Consider the following 20,451-nt stretch of genomic DNA (forward strand, 5'->3'; position numbering starts at 1 on the left):
GTGCAACTACTGTGATTGGGACCTAGAGCTGCATTATTTTCTCTTGTAATTGCAGTAAGTCAGATGAAGGAAAAGAAAGACAGCTAGGGTATTAATAGATCTTGGGGGTGTGCTTAAGGCCTGTAACTGCACTGCGGAAAGCCACTCATCTGCTTCTCAGTAAGAATTTCTAGACATGGAAGCATTTTACGTTATTTTGATATTAGGGATATAAAAATATATACATTTTAATTGCACTTTGCAGAAGGAAAATTAATTAAGACAGTTGCGCCATTCTCCATTAGTGGAAATGCCCCACAGTTAACCTGCCTCAAGCACTTTCAATATCCCTGAATCCCTTGGGTGGGATTTTCCAAAGTGCCAGCATTAGCTCAGCCCTACTCCCATTAAAATCAATTACTGAATTCAGCCTGGGAGGGGACTCCAGAGTCCCTGTGGTGCCCTGTATGTTGGAAGATCCTAATCTTTTTTGTGTGCTGTTGCCTCCCTGTTTTTATGTGCATGGATGCACAGGTGCTCAGATACATTCACTGGGGCCAGGATTTTCCTCAGAGGACCTAAAAAAGAACCAGAAAGTCAGCTGTGTGGAATAAAGAGTAATGGAGGGTAATAGAAGTCACGGAGGAAAGGGGAACTTCATGTAAGAGGAAACTTCATCAAGTGTCTAATGAAGTCAGTTAATTGCAGCCTCTATGCCCCAATTCACAGAGCAAAACCTTCCAGAACACATTTTCAGTACTACTTCACACAGTACATTTTCTATCTATGGAATCCAATTGCCACAGGCAATCATCAAGGCGAAGAGTTTAGCAGAATTAAAAAGAGGGATTTAGGAAGCTTTGTGAGCAAAGACATTTGTAGCTGCATGTGCTATATTACAACAATGCGGGGGACAAACAAGATTCCTCCTGCAGCAGCATAAGCTGATTGCTTTGAGGGTCAAGAAGAAATGTTTTCTTGCCATTTGTCAACCCTGCTGATTTATTGAGATGTGTGATGGGATGGTTTGTGTTTTAACTAAAAAGAGTAGTAATAATAGTAATGAATGCTATAGGTAGATTGTTTGCTAGTCTGTGTTATGGTAATGCTGGCACTTCCATAAAAAAAGCATCAGTCAATAAGTCTGTGACGAAGAGAAATCTCCCAAGCAAGGGACTGGTTTGGCAATGATGAGAGCACAACTCAGATCCTGGCTACGAACAAGACTTCCTTTCTGACTGTAGGGAGGTAGCTTACTCTCTCTCGGTGCTTTAAATCACCTGAGAAACGGGAAGATGGTACTTCCTCGATTCTCAGAAGAGGAATGAGGGGCAAGTGCATAAAGAAGGGAATGGTCACATTTTCATTCGCAGCCATTCTGTGCTTTGGATTCAGAGCTGCAATCCCACTGTAAGTCAGGGTACTTCAGCAGGAATTAGTCAAGACTTTCCTAATTTACACTGATGAAATGAGTTCAGAGAATGGTGTTTTCATTCCACTGTTTGTGGTGCTCCTTTGTTTGAACTTGTTCCCACACGCAGATAGCAGCAGCCTTGCCTAGGAACAGTAACCCTGGGAAAGCTTAGCGGTCTTAACCTAGAACATGGGCGGTTTCTGCAGTGGATTATGTATAGTGCAGGCTGGCTTGAAACTCCAGAATCTCTTGTCCCAGTCTGCATTCCTATTATGGGCTACTGTTGTCATTACATCTGTTGCTTCAAGGTCAGATCCTCTTCAAGATATTGTTGTTTGTTCTGAACAGTAAATGAAGCCTGAGAAAAGACATGTCTAACGTATAGGCTGAATTATTTATGTTAATGGCTATGGGTGCCATACCTGTTGCTAAGAAATGCTGTAATACTTTGTCATAACTCCCATTTGGAAATGCCATTATAGCTAGCTGAGCAGCAATAGATACAGTATAGGTCGAGCAAGCTATTGATGCACAGGAAAGGCTTTTTAATGATTTTGTTAACCCTGCAGTTAGCAAAGGAAATTGATAAAGCAGCAGGTGGAAACAGACTGCTCTTCTTCTTGTTAGAGCTGGCAGGAGTCTCGGGCACTCAAAGTTCTGATGGGATAGCTGCATGTATATAGAGATGTACCTATAGATGCACATAAATATATATGGTTTTGATTGATAGATCCTGCATCAGATCCAGCTGGTCTTCACTGAAGTGTGAAATTTCTACTGCACAAGTCATTGAGCTTTCTTGGTCCAACAAAGCGGTCAAGATGGGAGTTGTCAGGTTTTTAAAATTCTGAACTCTCTCATATTTCCAGCCTTTGCCTGGTGTACCCTTTGTGGAAATTCCCCCAACTGTCTAATGACACATAACATTTGGGGGGTTTATGTTTTCTTATTCAGAGTTATTTAAATACAGAAAATAAAACCTTTGAAGGATTCAAAGTTAAGCTCAGACGACAGTGCTGCTTAGCTGTGCTTGAGATTGGTAGACAACATTTAGGGAGAAGGAAGGTTCAATAGGCATGGAATTATTGACCTGATAAAATATGATTCTCCATTTTATCCCTTCTTATTTGGAAGCACATATACATTTAAATCGACTTTTTAACTTACTCAAAAAGGCTTAACTATTTTTATTGTTTCATTAGCTGTTACTTTTATTGACAGATGTATGACTAAGTCCCCTGTACTACTTTGAAGACCCTCCCAATGTCTACTACAGGTATGCCCCATTTCCCTGGCCTGGAGAATGATTTTACATTAGTAACTGATGTACGTAATTGGACAGAGGTTCTGTAGGATGCACACAGATCCAGTCTGGTCCTCAATCTTAAAATGGTCTGGCTCTGATCTCTGGCCTGCAGACTGTGTTGTGTGTCGTCTGCCTAGGCTCAGGGCAACTTAGCGAGTTTGATTATAAAGGAATAACATTTCCAGGTGCCAAAAGCAGAGTTCGCCATCGTCAGCTGCAGCCTCCTTTTCGTTTTGATACAATTTTATAGTTGAGTGTATGAAGTTTTGCACACCTCAAGGCCAGGCAGCTCCTGAGTGTCGAATGTGACTTAGCAGCACATCTGTGCTGGGTCAGACGTAGCCGGAGCTGCCACAGAGCTACGGAATGAACCTGGCCATGGCATGTTCAAGTTGCTCCTTTTCCTGCCCATCCGTTCACTGTGCTTGCTCCATGAATCTCAAGTCTGCCTCTGAGGAAGGTGTTGTCATTCTAATCCTGCTAGGGTCACGGAGGATCACCAGCAAAGTGCCGTGGGATTAATACAACCTGGAGATGCACTCTGAACCTGCCGATAACATCAGAGTCATGGTCACTGCTGGCTCACTCTGCTGATATTCAGCAAGTGCAGAGCAGCATTGAAAACTGAAGCACTTATCGATTTTTATTAAATAACGTAGCCGAGACATTTATTAATTCTGGAACTTTCCCACAAACTCTAAAGCAGTGCAGTAGTAGCGGTCTAGTTATTTTGGGTGGTTGGATTAAAATTATTTTATTTGCAATTTCCGACAGGTGCTCGAGTCTGTTGGTGCTGAGTGCACGTGCTTTTATTCCACATTGAAAAAATAGAAAAGAAATTCAGAGCTGTCACTGAAACTGTCCGCTATTTCCGCACCCGTGACTTCGATCTCAGCCTGCCCGGGATATTGGTAATCATAAAATCACCAGGTTGGAAAAGACCCACCGGATCATGGAGTCCAACCATTCCTATCAAACACTAACCCATGCCCCTCAGCACCTCGTCCACCCGTGCCTTAAACACCTCCAGGGAAGGTGACTCAACCACCTCCCTGGACAGCCTGTTCCAGTGCCCAATGACCCTTTCTGTGAAATTTTTTTCCTAATGTCCAGCCTAAACCTCCCCTGGCGGAGCTTGCTGCCATTCCCTCTCGTCCTGTCCCCGTCAGGACGTTATTACGTTGTCCAAAATCTGGAAGCGCTCTCACGCTGCGGGAACACGGCCCGGGGATCGGCCCCGGGGTCCCGCCCGGCGCCGCGGGGGGCGGGGGGCGTGCCGCGCGCCGGAAGTGCCGGGGGGGCGCGCGGGCGGGGCCCGGGGCGCGCGCGGCGGAAAGGCGGGAGGGGGAGGAAGGGAGCGGCGGCCCCGCCGGGCGGAGCGGAGCGAGCGGAGCGCGGGCAGCGGGAGCGCGCCCGGCGCCGCGGGCACAGCGGGCTGCGCGCCGAACCGAGCCGAGGTGAGCGGCGAGGGGAGAGGGGCGAGGCGCTCCCCCCTCGGTTCATTCATCCCGGCGCTCCCCACCCTTCCTCGTCTATTTCACCCACCCTCCCTTTTCCCGGCGCTCCCCCTCCCTTCCCTGCGGTTTCCCCCCTCCTTTTTCACGGCGCTTCGCCCCCTTTTCTCCCCGCTCTTCCCCCCTTCCCTTTTTTCCCCGGCGCTTCTCTCCCTTCCCTTTTTCCCCTAGGCTTCTCTCCCCTTCCCTTTTTCCCCTAGGCTTCTCTCCCCTTCCCTTTTTTCCCTAGGCTTCTCTCCCCTTCCCTTTTTTCCCTAGGCTTCTCTCCCCTTCCCTTTTTTCCCTAGGCTTCTCTCCCCTTCCCTTTTTTCCCTAGGCTTCTCTCCCCTTCCCTTTTTTCCCTAGGCTTCTCTCCCCTTCCCTTTTTTCCCCGGCGCTTCTCTCCCTTCCCTTTTTCCCCTAGGCTTCTCTCCCCTTCCCTTTTTCCCCTAGGCTTCTCTCCCCTTCCCTTTTTTCCCTAGGCTTCTCTCCCCTTCCCTTTTTTCCCTAGGCTTCTCTCCCCTTCCCTTTTTTCCCTAGGCTTCTCTCCCCTTCCCTTTTTTCCCCGGCGCTTCTCTCCCTTCCCTTTTTCCCCTAGGCTTCTCTCCCCTTCCCTTTTTCCCCTAGGCTTCTCTCCCCTTCCCTTTTTTCCCTAGGCTTCTCTCCCCTTCCCTTTTTTCCCTAGGCTTCTCTCCCCTTCCCTTTTTTCCCTAGGCTTCTCTCCCCTTCCCTTTTTTCCCTAGGCTTCTCTCCCCTTCCCTTTTTTCCCTAGGCTTCTCTCCCCTTCCCTTTTTCCCTAGGCTTCTCTCCCCTTCCCTTTTTCCCTAGGCTTCTCTCCCCTTCCCTTTTTTCCCGGCGCTTCCCTCCCTTCCTTCTTTCTCCCTGGCTTTTCTCCTCCCCCCTTCCCTTTTCCCCCGGCGCTGCTCCCCCTCTGCCCATTTTTCCCCGGTGCTTCTCCCCGCTTCCCTTTTTTCCCCCCGGTTCTTCCCTCCCTTCCCCTTTTTCTCCCGGCGCTTCCCTCCCTTCCCTTTCCCCGTGGCGGTTCCCGGGGGTTCTCGGGGCTGTCCCCGCCCTGTGGAGCCGCGGGCGGGCGCGTCCCCCGCTCAGGCTCCCCGATCCCCGTTTCCCGGTGCGGAGAGGAGGGCTCGGTTTGGATTGCTCGTTGCGGCGTTCTGTGAAAAAGAAATCCCCGTGCGGTCTGGGGCTCCGTGGGCGGGGGGGCGGGCTGGCTCGGGGAGCGCCCCGCGGGCAGGGCGGGCGCCCGCAGTGGTTTTCCCGCAGACCGGCGAGCGCTCCGGTGGGTTTTTGCGCTGCGGGGTTGTCAGCGGCGGTGGGAGGGAAGGGAGGAGGCTCCGTACGCGGAGCGGCGCGTCGGCTGCGTGGAATGGGTAGAGGTGCGCTGGTCTTTCTTCTGCAGTGACGCCGGTTGCCTTAAGGCAGTGAATTACCTGCTCGGTTTTATTTCCTCTTGGTCTGTTAGCTCGTCTGGTGGAAAAGTCACCCCTACGTTTGGCAGCTGCCTTTGTATTTTGTCATTTTTACTACTACTTTGAGGCTTTTTATGCTTTTGCCTGGTTACAGGTATTTAGAAGAGAACGAAGAGCAGTATGTGTGGTATAATCCCCTTTTACTGGAAGACGACTGGGTTTGGCGCGACTGTACTGTGTCGTATGGCTGATACCTTTGCGTTGCCGTTCATGTGGTGGAGGGGTGGGGAACTACTGGTTTTTGACACTGCAGAATGACACCCGCTTCATTTCAAAGAAATTGCCTCTTTTTGATAGGAATGGTTGGACTCGATGATCCGGTGGGTCTCTTGCAACCTGGTGATTCTATGACTCTATGATTTGCCTGTCCCCCCCTCACGCCCCTGCCCTCCAGACAAGGACACGTTACCTTGTAAAACACCTTTGAACAGAAAATGAACTGAGAAATTTATTGATTAATGAGTGTATATGTTCATTGAGACAATGTGTCTAAACCAGACAATCTTCCAATTTTGCTGTCTGTTTGGTCAGATTTTGCTGCTGAGTATTTTCCTATTAAAATAGAAGAACAGAAAAACCGTTTGCTAAATCATCTTGAAGAACAAAAGTGTAGGTCGCACATTCCAGTTCCAGGGGATACTTAATGCATAAATTGCATAAAGGTGTAGACATATTCATGTTTAATGTGCCTATGTCCTTCTTGGGTGGGTGTGGTGGACAGTGGAATATAGAGCTTTTTTTTTTCTGTTCCTAAGTCTGTATGTAGCTTTTCATATCAGTACGTGACACTCAAGTTATCTTATGAAAATCCACAGTGGGGAGGCGTTTTGCCTTTATATGAACAAGGAGGTCAGTGGCACTAAGGAGCTAGTTTATTACCCTTCTACAAATTTCATTTTCAGAGAAATTTCCTTAAAATGGCTTGGTTTTTAGACTTATAAGACGTGCAGTGAAGAGTCTTTTCTACCAGTGTTTCTCTGGCTGAGGATAGGACTATAGGGAGAAAAGTATTGCTGAGATAAGCCGTATTCAGGAAAGCAATGTGCTTTACAAGTTTCTTCAAAAGAACGTAGAAAATATTCTGAAAAGGAACACTGATAAACTATGTATATTCTTGAGTCTGCGTTCTTTGACTAAGATCTTGAGACCACTGCCTTCAGGTTTGAATTCAAAATATTTTTTTCCGGACTCGTGCCTTGACATAAACTGGTTTAAACTTTCTGTATATCTCATGGCTTTACCTTTCATAATAAGGTAAAGCCATGGTGCAGGGAACAGCTGTTGGCTAAGGGAGTGTATGAGGCTGAATTTTGTAGGTAGTGGTTCAACACGATTGATTTTAAGAGGCTTTATTTTTCAAGAGATTGTGTCAGTCTTCTGGGTATTAGAATACGTGGATATTGCTTCATTTCTCCCTTCTGCTAAACCACTGGCTTTTTTTAGCTATAAAGCTGTTGTGTTGATTCTTTATTTAAATTTTCACAGAATATCAACCTGTGTTTCTTTATCTTTTCCTTCTGCGTCAAGATTTTTACTAAAATCGGCTAGCTTTTCTAGCCACAAATAGGTACTACTTTGTACTTTTAATTGAACATTTTTATGCCGTATTAATCTGATTTTTACTGGTCATACAACTTGCCTTCCTTCTTCAAATGTTTCAGCCACTGGGTGAGGTGGAAATCTGTCAAACTGGGACAGAGTTAAATCTGAGTGACTAAGCCAGTTAGGCAAATACTAAGAAGAATAGTGCTGAAGATCCCAGCCATTGAGCAATCTAGATCACGTTCTTAATAGTAGAAAAATCCAAGTCTCTTGTGCTACAAATGTAGCCAAAGGTTGCAGAATAATCACACTGCCTTTTCTGTTATGTTAAAGGATAGTTTTACTATAGAATTTTCAAGTAGAACTGAAATAATGTTTCACATCTTCACATTAAGATCTGTTGATACCAAAGACCCTGCTGATTAAATCTAGAACTTGTTACAGGCACTGAAAATGTCCCGCTTGTATTTCAGTGCCCAACAATAAGCCAAACAATAATGGTTGCTTATTTAGTGATATTTCACACATTCTGGCAATTTCAGAGAAAGGAAAACATATGTTGATTTACATCAACAATCTTGGACAAATAAGCATAATAAAAACAGGGCATTCCAGATCTGTTTTATTGTTAAGGTTTTATAATGTCCAGAAATGACATCAGGCTGCTGAGTAGTCACGTTTAGCATGTTTCTATGTGGAATGTCAGTGTTATTTAAGGCAATGTAACTGTTACAAAACCGAAATTGTCCTACTGAGTAAATCCTTTTAAAGGTTCAAAAAATGCCTCTATCATAACTGGCAGTTACAGATTTTGAGTGAGTACACGTGTTGAATGCTCCCCACCTTTTGGAATGTCTACGAGGTTGGGGAATGCCAGTGAAGAAACTTGCACTGTGATTGCCTGTTATTATTGTTCTTCAGATTGGCAAGGGTTTTTAGTTTCTTCTTGTTAATCCACAAGCATTATCATCAGTTAAAAGCTGTGATCTGATGATAATGCATGTGGTTTTCAGAGTTAAGCTAAAATCATAAAACTCCCATTAGCGCAATCCTTGAAGAACAAGTAACAGCAATCACTTGATGATCAGGTTCTCTGATAATGGCATTCCCCAACTAGTAGACATTCCAAACGAGGTGGGAGCATCTAACTGCGCTGTACTCACTCAAATCTGTCAACTGCCAGTTCATGATAGAGGCTTTTTTTGACTTTCAAGTAAGTTAAAAGTCACTTCTCTGTTTGGTCCTAAGTAGTAATTTTAATTCTTTGCCAAGACAGGCTATGGTTGAAGTGTTTAATGTAAGATGCTACATAGAATAATATTTTTGTTGAACTTACTTTTTTTTATACATCTGTGAATTAAAAGCCCTTGAAATGTCTTCTGTCAGCTGCCACTCTGTTTGTTAGGAATTGATGCTGGACCAAGGTTAACTACTAGGAAAATTACTTGTTGCCGTCTTATTTCATAATGAGTTAGTTGAGCTCTATTGAGAGGACAGGGGGAAGAGGAGGAATTCCAGAGCTACTGTAAAAATAGTTTTAAAACTTTTTAGTCATAGAACATAATTTTTACCTGTTACTGAATTTCTAATCTTAGAAATTAATCAGATCAATTTAAATAGATGAAGATTCAATCGCCTTTCTGATTACTTTGCCTCTGGTCTGTCTTTCTAGAAGATCAGTGTGTAAGTGAAAGTTTTTATACAAAAATATTGCAGTGAGTCTGGTGAGGGAATTATTGTACGCAGTAGCAAAACTGTTATGATGTATTTACTTTTTTTGAATAAATATTTTTAAAGTGCTCAAGAACTCAAGTTGTGCTGTTAAAAATGCATCCATATTACGTAGAGCAAACTGTAAACTGAATAAGGGTTGTTCTCATCTTGTGTGAAAGTTATCTTAAATATAATTCCTTATTGGAATGTTAACCTGATGTTCTAATTGTTGTATTTGGTGTCTGCTGAGACTGTCTTGCTCTGTGTAAGGGTGTCGGTACTTTGTCAATCTAAGTGTTTAGAATAGCAAGTTGTGCTCATATACTGAAACAATGCTCTTTTGCTTAAGATAGGTTAAGCACAGGTCCTAGCCACCTTATTGTTTCCCGCTGTTTATTACAGCTCAATAGGTGTTTTCTAGCAAAACAGGATTAGAAAGAAACAGGACCAAGAAGTGATGGAATTTTGCAGTTTTGTGGCTCTCATCACTTTATTACTTATGTCCGTATTGCATTGTCATCTAAAAGAGGTCTTGAAGACATGGAATACAGAACCTGATCATTTCTCTCAAATGCATGTATGAGATGGAAAATATGCTAAATCAAATGTATGCAGAAAGGGATGGGGGGAAGAGTAATTGACGTCCTTTGTCATCTCTAATAACTTTACTCTTCAGAAAGCTTTGGGAGTGGTTGCATGGGGACTGGCAGGAACTCTTGATGTGATAATGAGAGTTCAAGTCCACGGCCTGTCTGGCATAGGGTCCTTTGCTACTTCCAGTGCTGGGCTTATCTCATCTTTTCCTTCCCTTTCCCCAAATACATAGCGGTTTGTGTTCATAGGACCTGTAGGATTCTTGGCATATCTTTTGTCCTTATACTGGGTTAAAGAAAAACAAAGTATAGCCGCAGTCTGTTTAGAGCCGAGATGTGCGATACAGGTACTTCTCATAGTTTTTAATTGTTGCCTTCATGGCTGTTGCGGTAGGAAGGAACAGTTTAATAATTTGCTCCCTAAAGAAAAGCATGTAGCACTTTTTACTTTCCAATGACTTCATCTTGATGCAAATTGTCATTTGTTACCACTTTTCTGCTTTTGGAACAGCCGTCTTTAGCATAGGAGAGGTAGTTCAGTCTGTGTGATTGTAGTCTTAGTACCTGAACTTGGTTACAGAGTCCTGGTAAAAGCACTCCCCCATCTAAAACTGTTGTTGAGCAAGTACTTTATGGTTCTACTCTTCTACCATGGTGTACCAGTGGCTTGTGAAATGCTGCAGATTCTTTGAGGAGGAACTACTCTGTGCAAATTTTACTTTATTTTCTGAAATCATTAGTCATCCTAAAAGCAAAAATGTTTTAAGTGTCCAATAGACTTAATTACTATCCTTACTGAAACTGTAATTGGTAAATTTGCATCATACGCTTGTAAAATTGGATTTCGAAGGCTGTGTCATTGAATAGTGTTGGAAGTGCAAATAATGAATATGTATCAGGCATTTATGATAAAATAATTACGTCTAAAACAGTTGAGTTCTTACTCTGATATCACCTTTGCAGTTAAATCTTTTCAATATGCGTCATAAAATTGCCTGCTGAGTTAAGTGCAGCATTAAAAGTTGAGTGAGTTACTGCATACTGTGAAAAATGCTACCTTTGCAGCATGGAATTCCTAAAGGGTGTTCTGGTGTGGAATTTTATAATTTTTGGAACTTACAGATGGTGCTAAGAAAGTTTTGCCCCAAATGTATTGTTCCAGTTGGTGATGAAAAAATATTTAGTGGGTTTTTAATGTCTCTGGATTTATTGTAAATCGCTTCATTGATTATTATGATGAAATATCTCTGTCTAAAATGCCTACTTGATTGGTTTAGTCACTAAGAAAGTGTACTGAAACTGACAGGTTTTCCTCTCTGTCAGCTGGCTTCTTACCTGTCAGCTGGTACTCTTACCTTTAATTCTGAAGCTGCTGAATTGATCCTTGAGACATATGATAGGTAAAAAGACAAATGTTCAGAAGATAACAGCTTCTGTACATGCACACTTGCTGACTTTCCTTCTCTCCTCTTTACATCTCTTCATGATGTGATGTCACAGATAGACTTCATTATAGATGTTACAGAAGATAGCATTAGCAAAACAAATTTACAGGTTGTTTGGAGGAAGTAAAGTTGCTCCGGGTGTTGTTTATAAACTTCTTCCAGTCATTAGTCTCTGTACACATGCAGTTGCTGTGCATGGAGTTGCCACAGGTTAGCAGTTCTCCCTGCCTGTATCACTGACAGCACTGACCCAGTCTCAAGAACTTTGTTCTACTCAGTGGTTTTTCTGGTTGGTCCCTTAATGAAATGGTATTAATAGGAGCAACAAAGAAGCAATTGAGATTAGAGACAACTTTTTTTTTCCTTATGTTTTTCCTGGTAGGAATATCCTATAGGTCTTATTTAGCTTTAGTGATCATGAAACTGCTGTTGTGTTACCAGTCTCTTCTTTTTAAGAGTACTTCTAAGATTTAATCCATGTAAATTCTGTGATCCACAGCATGCCAAATTGTTAAAATTGAAGGAAGGGGTGATGAGTTGCAGTGAAGGATTCTTCCTTTGGGGAGCTCTTGAGAGTGGAGGAGAAGCTACATTCTTGTATATGTCTTCCTGCACCATGATTATATAGCTTTGCAAAATTAAAGGTTCTTTTATCTCTAGAATGTAAAAGCATTTTTAAAATAAACTCCCTTCTGGACTGCTTTTTGCATCTTATGAAAATTAAAAGGCATCTCTGTCCCAGGTTTCAGAGTCTGTCATAGGAAATGCTTAGCACCGTGATGCTGTAAATGAATTTGTTTTCATATCCAGATTATGAATGTTATCTGTACTTATTTTAGGCAAGCTGATTTACAAAAACGGGATGGCTTCTAGCCCAATATTGGAGACAGTAAGTTTTCAAGATGTTTTCAAGCATCTCATGAATGAGACTGATTCTTTCACAGCTTAATGAAGATCTTCCAAAGGTGAAATTGGTATGGGAAGCTTATTAGTTTTACAGAAATACTGTACTTGCATACTGATTGCCTTAATTTTGATCCTGTGTTTTTTCTACCTTGTGTCTGAGCTCATTGCTCGTTACTCCTCTTCTTTATGGTTTAGAACAAGAAGTATTGAATTAGGTGGGAAGAGAAATACTCTCAAACAAATGTGAAACCATTTCATTATGACTTTGACAGTGTTCCCTCAGGTTTTCTGGGAAACCTGTGTTGGCTGGGGATATGCAAAGATAAGTTAAAATCCAAAGTTCTTTGATTTCTTTTAACTCTGAAACTGTGTCTTCAGGGACAAGTCACACTATCTGAAAATGATTAGCATGTCTACTCTAGCTTCATTCAGAAGCACAGCCAGTATTCACCACCCAGGGAGGTTCCTCACAATTGTTCTGTGGGAGGTGAATTACTGATGGATTGTGCTTGGACTTAAAATAAAGCCTCAGTCTTTGCTGTTGCGCTGCTGGCTGTTCTTAGGCAGTTTCCTGCTCATGTATGGTTGGTTTTAGTTTCATCCTGACTTGCCTAGTTCATGCCTGTATAGTGAAGAGGCATCTTGCATAGGATTTTTGGTTCCATGCCAGAAGCCAAGCATTCCAAGCTCTCTTTATTTGTGCTTAGTAATTTTTCTTCCGGCTTCTCTCCGTGCTAGAATGATCACCGTGATCTTGTTGCACCATTGAAGATTGAGTTAATCATTGTTCGAATCTGTTTTCCTTTTATATGTTGATGAAAGTTTGGACTTCCAAGGTGTCTGTAATCATTCTTCTTCACAGGTGCCTAAAGACCTTCCACACAAATATGTTTTATACTACATTAAAAAAAAAATCCCATGGTGAAAGAACTCTTAAGTTGTTTTGAGCCTTTAAAGAAAAAATGCCTTACAGACCTCTGTTCTCCAAGGAAGTTGTCACTTATCTCTTTAATGCATGACTTAATAAAATGACCTTTTACTTGGACATGTCTTTCTGAGTGGCTTTGAGAAAAACACGGGTGATTGCATGCTATTCCTGGAAAAAGCTCTCTGCAAGTTTTTTGTGCGTGTCAGTAACCAATATTTCTAGTAGTTTTGGATTTTATTTAAGAGTAGTTGCATCTCAAGGCTTTAAAAAAAACTCCAAACATTTGTATCTGTTAAATAGTCACATTTTATTAGGGGGAAGAGGACTGACTTTGTAAGGTAGTAACACTGACTAAAACTTGTGAATTCCTTTGGCTATCTCTGAGTATGTCACAGGTCATCAGAACAACTCTGCCTGAAGCTAGGTAACAGATCACTTTGTATTTCACCTCTATTTAGGTAAGTCTATCATTAAGTAACTTAGAGATAGTCTGGCCTTTCAATTTAACTGAATTAAATAATATTTCTCAGATTGGTGTCGATACCAAGAAAAAATTCCTGCCCGGGGAGGAAGGAAAGGAATTATTTTCCTAAATAAACGTTCAGTTGTTCTGGATTAGAGACATCGGAGATTCTTTCTAAGAAGCACAGCAGAAGTGAGAAGTCTCATTTTCAGCAATTACATGGGAGGAGAAAGAGGGCCCCATAGAACAGCCTGGATGTTGTCTTCCCTTCTGGCAGCTGGCAGAGCGTAAAATTGAAGCAATAGGGAATTGAGTGAAACTTTTAGGTGGAACCGTATATATCCATATCACAGTTCTTAAAGTGAAATGTATGGTATCTTTGTGAAGACTGCTCTGTATTAACTAAACTGAAGTTGATACTGCAGCATACAGCTTAACTTCTTGTGCTTGCTCTCTTAGTGAAAATCAAGAGACTTTCTTGTTAAAAACAGAAAACACCCCCTTCCCCCTAAGTGCTTGCTATTAGCTTGACTGAAACTTTTTATTTTGATATTGCTTATTTCTCTTTACCTTGAATCTATGCAAAAAAACCTTCAGAAGGTCTTAAAAAAATGCTTTTTAAAAAAAGCAGTAAGCCCTTGGAATTAATTACTTCTACTTTGTAATGAAAAATTTTAAGTTCTCTTTTACCAACTGGAATGGAATATTCCTGGAATGACTACTGTGTATTGTGGGGTTGAAAGTCCAATGTAGAGCAAACAAATGTGAACTGTGCACTTTAAACTTCAGTGGGGTTTCGTTTCTGAAACATGATGACTTGAGCATTTCCCTTTTTGAAAAGAGGGGTCACTTAATCTTCATTTTCCTGAAGTACCAGGTAGTTAACTTCCTGTGTGACACTTGTAAATATATTGACTTGGATAGACTGTTACGACAAAGCGTTTGGTGAATGATTTCTGTGCCTCATCTTTTTTTTTTTTTTTGTGGGCCTAGGATGTTCAAATTTTATGAGGTTTGTATGGCCATTAGAGAGAGATAGTGTAGGAAAAAACATTGTTGTTTAACATAGATTACTTTGATTTAATGTATAGGCTATCTGCTTTCACTGTCATAGAAAGTTTAAATTGAACTTCCTATGCTTGCTTTCTGGCGTGCAGTATGTAAGGCATGTTATTGTATTGTCTGTGACTTTAAAAAATATTCCTTATAAATGATACCTTCCAATGATCGATGTTTTCCACTAATTCTTGTGAAGTGTATACTTATTTTGAAGATGACAGCATGCATCATTATGTCCCTGTATAACGTGACCATGGGCCAACCTCATGTCTTTGTATGCTGTAAAGTAAAAGGTGTGTTAGCATTTGAGAAATAAGAAGCGGACATGAAAGCAGCAATAAAATAGGTATAAAGTGTTTGTGAAACTGGAGAATGTGCTTTAAAGCAATGCTCTCCTTAGACTTTATTTGGTTTCTTGATTTTGTAGAGCGTAATAAAACTCCTACCTTCTGAACTTGGATTCCACCTCTCCATTTTTTCTTTTTAAACCGAAGAACACTACTTTGTAGGGGAATGGAAGGTCCAATGAAAGAAGCCCTTAGTTTAATTAGTATTTCCTTAGTAATTTCTGAAGTTCTGCTTGCATCTATAATGTGATTAGTAACATTTCACGGGAGTGGGGCACTAGCAGCAGTCTGATCCTGTGTGCATCAGGAATTGTCTGTGTAGTTCCTTGAACTGGTTTAAACATATGGTCTGATGCTTGTTTCAACAGTAGCAAATGGTGATGACTTTGCTGTCACTAGGCGTGCATGCAGTAGCCTGGTATTTAACAGAATATAGATTGACGACTGTATAGTTTTTATGTTTTTATTGCCATTATGCTTAATGTATTTTATAGATCATGTTTAGAAAATCTGTAACTAACTGTGCTTCTTCTCTCCAAATATGAGCAAGATAAGCACTGAAGTTATATCCATGACTCTGCAATCTGTAGGAAATTGATTTGTGCCTTCTCTGTATTGCTGATCTTTTACAGTATCTTGAGGAATAGGACATTATTTTAAAAAAAGGAAGTTAGGTCTGCCACAGAGGAAGCATTATATTATGGATTAAATACTGTCCTTGTCATCTTTGAACCACACTTTTTCTACTGTCTTGTTATGTGCATGTTTTTTCTTTATACAGTCTTCCAGTTCTATAGTTGAGTTGCAGACAACAAGTAGTTTTTAAAGGTGAATGTGCAGCTCTCTTGTCCTCTTCTTGGGTATTGGTCTTGGAATGCTTGCTTCTGAAGTGCTGCTTGATTTGATACTGGATAGGTAGAAAAATCTTTTTTTCTGTGCTCATTTCCTTCCTGTACTTGGGATCCTGTTTGCATGAGTGCTCTTAAGTTTTCTTAACATTGGGAAACACCATTCTGGCCAAAGTGCACGTGAGGGGAGGCTGGATAGCATGGTTAGCTGTGCCTATCCTGTGCTTTGTGCATCTTCTCCTCATCTGGGCGAAATTCTTTAGATGATGCGTAAGAATTGAAAAAGGAGCTGAGAACTTATTCTGTGACTTGCTTGCATTTTTTTAAAAAAGTACAAAATGTCAGGAATAATAGAGCTGAAAGGAGGTACTGTTAGCATTGACAGCACAGAAGACTGTGAATGATTCTATGGATGTCTTGCTCTTTTAATTGTTTCCTTCTGAGAGAAAGTTGTGATGTTAGATGAAGAGTTGAGACCAGGAATAAACAAGGTCTTAGGATGCACCCCATTTTCATACAGGTATTTATTCATAAATGATGTTGAGGGACATGCTGTGGCTTGTGAGATCTGGAGATCAAACAGCTCAATTACAAGTGGTTACACTGATAGAAACAGTGACACAGAAATAGTGGTAGCAGCCAGGCTTAGATTCCTGGTAGATACTCTCAGCAGTATTGCCATGGGAGCACAGCCAGCCAGTTCCCTTAATAAGCGTAAAGGTCCACTGGCAGCTCTGACCCAACAGCTGCAACTGATGTTATGGCGTACTAGCACCTCGCTGTTGAGTCATTCACTGCTGATCAGTCTTGCTACTGTCCATAAGGGATTTTGGCTACTTTCTTGACTAAGATTTCCATGTGGACCTTGATGACCAGTCTTTCAAGGAGTTATTCCGCTGACTTTGCACTGATTACAGCTTTGTCAGGCTTTTGCTAAAATGCTGTGTATTAAGGCAACATCAGAAATTAAGATTATTTGAATACTGTTGAACAATAAAAGGAGAGCATAACAATATGACCTGTATCTTCAATTTTCTCTGAGTTCAGAAAACTGAATTGTTTCTACAACTTCCTTCAGTATGATGGGAAAATTGCCCAGTTAATTGCTTCCTTATTTATTCTGTTTATATGTATCATCTGTCAAAGTGTGTTGCAGGATTTCTGTTGAACGCAAAAGAGCATTTTCAGCAGAATCCCAGATTCAGCTGTATGAGAACAGAAGCTGCTTCAGCTTCACTAGCACAGTTTAAAACTTACCTGGCGTATAAGTAGTATAAAAAATATCCCAACCCAACCCCAAACTCCATGTTCTGTGTGGAAATGTTCTAAAGACTTAATTATTGAGTCTTAAGTATTTGAGGACTCCTAGTAATGTATAGTGTTGGTAATACTGGCTGCCTCTTGTCTCGTGCTTTGTTGTGTGAGTAAGTGTGCAAAAGGTATTCTGGTGTAAATAACAAAATTTCTTCCCTTTCTAACCTCTCCAATAGAGTTGCAGCTAGAAGGTGGTACCAGTGAGTACTAAGAATCCATCCTTGGCCCATGTGACTGGCAGGGTTTAGCACTTCAGCAGTGTGTGGAAATCTTTCCCAGCTTTCTTCCACTGGCTTTTGGGCTTGTTTTTCTTTTTCCTATAGAAGTTGGATTTTTCTCATTTGCTTTTTTTTTACTTGAAAAGGGATGACGATTCTCATGGTTATTTTGTTGTTTGTGGCTTTTGATATTTTTTTTTTTGGCTTGCTTTTGGCTTTTTTTTGGAGAGGGGAAAGGAGGTGGCTGTTGGTGGGAGAGATGTTTTGGTTTTGTTTTATTAAGAGAAAGCTTTTTAAGGTTTTTCTTCCACTCTGACTTGTAAAATTAAAATTTAAATGGCATACTCTCTTGTATGTGTATAACATTGTCCAATCCCAGATACAATATTGTAAGTCTAGTATTTCTTGACTTTTTAAGTGTTTCTTCTTTCTGCTATCATTTCCTTCTGGAAAAAGGCTACCTAGTTTGCTTCAGATGAAACAGAACTTGGATTTTCTGACTTTGTATATATATGTTGCTTGGATTGTCTGCTGCACCCTGCATATGAAGTCTTAACCTTTTTCTTACAACTGGAAGGAGAGAGGTCTTCTGACTCCTCTCAGTATTTGATTGAGGGGGGTGTGGTGATATGTTTATACTTACGTGAGAGCTTTGCATCAAGAAATGCACAGTACCATAACAGAGTGCTTGGAATTAGTCACTTCATCAGTTTTAAAGGCTTTTGCAGGACTTGACTGTGGGGAAAAAACTGATTTATTATTAATAAAACTAATTTTCATAAAAGTTAGTAGAATTTTTAAAATACTTTGTTAATATCTTTAACTCTTACATAGAACGACCTGTGAACTCAACTTGTGGATGATTTCTGTGTTTAGACGTGACATTGTTAACTAGTTCTTAGGGGGTTTTTTGTTTTTATTTTCATCCTGAGGTATGGGGGATTTTCTAAATTTTTCTTTTGTACTTTATTAAGTGTTTGAGTTGTCCTTCACCTGATCTAAAATCTGATTTTTGTCCCACCGCAGCCTGCAAAATCAGTTTGGCAAACAACTTCTTGATGTTCCAATTTATACAAACGTACGTGGAGATCAGATGCACCAGAAATGCTCAGGGATGGTTAAGCCTAGATATGTAGCTCAGATGTTGGTGGATTTTTTTTTTTTTAATGAATTTTTTTTATCATTTGACCTTATCATGGAACGCAGCCACTGACCATCTGAGATGGGGCCACAACTAGCAACAATTTATTCTGAAATCTGTGTAGCCCTACAGTTTGTAGGTTTGAATGTTTCCATAGCTGGCCACACTTAGTTACAGAATGGTGGAGGTTGTTACGTGGTGGCAATCTTATTGCAAGGGTCACCTAAAAGGTTTTCAGGGTTTTGGGGGAGGTTCTCATAGTGCATGTTCACCTTCCCGTTAAAGGGAGGGCACTCAAGCCTCAGGAAGATGTCTGTGATAGGCATCCCAGCCACAGGTATGACCTCATGTTGCAGGCTCGCTCCTCCAAGGAGGATACAGAATGGCCTCTGGCGGGGGCTCCATTGTACCTGTCGAATCAGGGCTCATCGTCATATATGATCACGGTGACTGTTCCTGATTACAGTGGTCTCTGAGGCAATATCAGGATGGGGTTGGTCTCTCAGGTCACGTATCATCTGTACCTTGCCTCAGGCCAACTTGCTCTTGGGTGCAGGTGCACCAGCCTCAGGCCTGTCTGAAAACCATTGCTTTAAATTATGTCAAATCCTTTTAGGCACTGGGTCACAGATTAACATTATTTTATTCCTCTCCTAATGCATCTGTGTACTATGAAAATTCAGGTGCCTTGTCTGTCTTGGGGAGGACTCTGCTACTTCCTCTATTACTTTATTTTAATGGCTCAATACTGGGCCACTGAAGGAAGATAGAAAATCAACAAAAGCCATGAAATAATTTATTTTTTTCAAGCTCCATTGTAAATGTTTTCACTATGCTGCTTTTTTTTTTTTAAATTCAGCTTGAGATAAAGAGGTAAGATTCAACAGTAATAATTTTTTCTACCAAAAAATGAAACAAAAAAACCCCGTCCATCCTATTCACACCTTACTGTTAGCAATCCAAGGAAATGAGACTGTAGGATAATGGAATGTTCTACGGACTTCAGTATCTGCATAAATGTTTTCATAGTGCAATAGGCAAACACAACTTGGAAATTATTTTGCTTTTAAGTATCAAGGTACTAATGAATTGAGACTTATTGTAGTATGGCTTTAAAACTGGTCACCGTCACCTACATTTTACATAGCTACTTTTACTGATTCGTGGTTCATTTTGGCTAAAGCTGACTAATGCAGATCAGTTCTTTCTTGCCAACCCTTGTCCTTAACAAGATGTGACTGTAGTCCAAGTAATTACCATTTCTAATGTCACAAATGACATTCCTTATACAGTGTGGTCAACTCAATACAGCTTCCTTAGCAGTAAAAATAATCATGGTACACATTCCACTTTTAGTGTTGTATTCTGTAGTTTATTCATCTGGCTCAGTCCTTAGAGAGGCCTTTATAGTGAAGAAGATATTTTTGAGGAAACAAAAATAATTGTTCTTTTGGGATGTTCAGAAAAAAACTTTACTCTGAGGCTTGCCATATTGTTACACAGCTGTTAAGATGATATAATGGGTTTTGTTTGACTAAGGTTGTAAATATGAACTTCCTTCCTCCTGCATTTATAATTAATCTCGCTGTATGCAAAATTTGTGGTAAGTCTCTTCCAAATTTATGTTGAGGGATAGTATTTTTGAAATTCATACAAACTTCAAGATGCAGTTTGTTTGCTTATGAAACGGGTGACCTAATTTTCTGTGAACTAGATATAACCTCCTTCCCTGGTCCTGCCAAAATAATGTATGTCTAGGATAAGAGTTTGTCCTGGTTTTATGGAGCAGAAAAATATTCATCTCTGAGAATTCGTGACTGCAATAGCCTTAATCCTGGGTGGATTTCACTGTGGTTTAGTTGCAATAGAGTGTACTTAATAAGACTTCAAAAATAGGCTCAGAATGGACAGTAGATTCTGTTTTGTTGTGGTGTCAGGTATTCCTGCATTTGTTGTGACCCATGTTTCCTTCTGCTTTCTAATTTATATTGCCGGAAATGTTAGCACTGGTGATCAGCCTTGTGGACATAGGCTAAAGTATTTTGGAAAGAAACAGAGACTGGCTGCATCAGTCCTGTAAACTGTGTTAGTATTTTGCCTTAGGAAGGCTGTGGCTCTTTGAGCATGACACCAAGTCAGTAAGCTTGTTTCTAGCCCTGTTTTTCTAATTTTTAGTCCTTAAAAATTGCTTGTAACTGTTTTCATGCATTTGTATCTTAATGTAGTAATGTGTGTTCATAATAAAATAATACATC

The 20,451-nt window shown here is 40.9% G+C and overlaps 1 protein-coding gene across 1 annotated transcript in view; it reads left to right on the plus strand.

Moving 5' to 3' along the window:
- The first annotated feature begins 4,083 nt into the window (after nucleotides 1-4,083).
- RAPH1 (Ras association (RalGDS/AF-6) and pleckstrin homology domains 1) overlaps nucleotides 4,084-20,451 on the plus strand; it is a 95,974-nt gene continuing 79,606 nt past the window's right edge. The window contains exon 1 of the mRNA XM_069860963.1: nucleotides 4,084-4,156. The gene's annotated coding sequence lies outside the window, so the exon portion shown is untranslated. The remainder of the gene's footprint in view (nucleotides 4,157-20,451) is intronic.

Source organism: Phaenicophaeus curvirostris, chromosome 7 (genome assembly GCF_032191515.1).
Source record: "Phaenicophaeus curvirostris isolate KB17595 chromosome 7, BPBGC_Pcur_1.0, whole genome shotgun sequence".
In the NCBI taxonomy this organism is placed as follows: domain Eukaryota; kingdom Metazoa; phylum Chordata; class Aves; order Cuculiformes; family Cuculidae; genus Phaenicophaeus; species Phaenicophaeus curvirostris.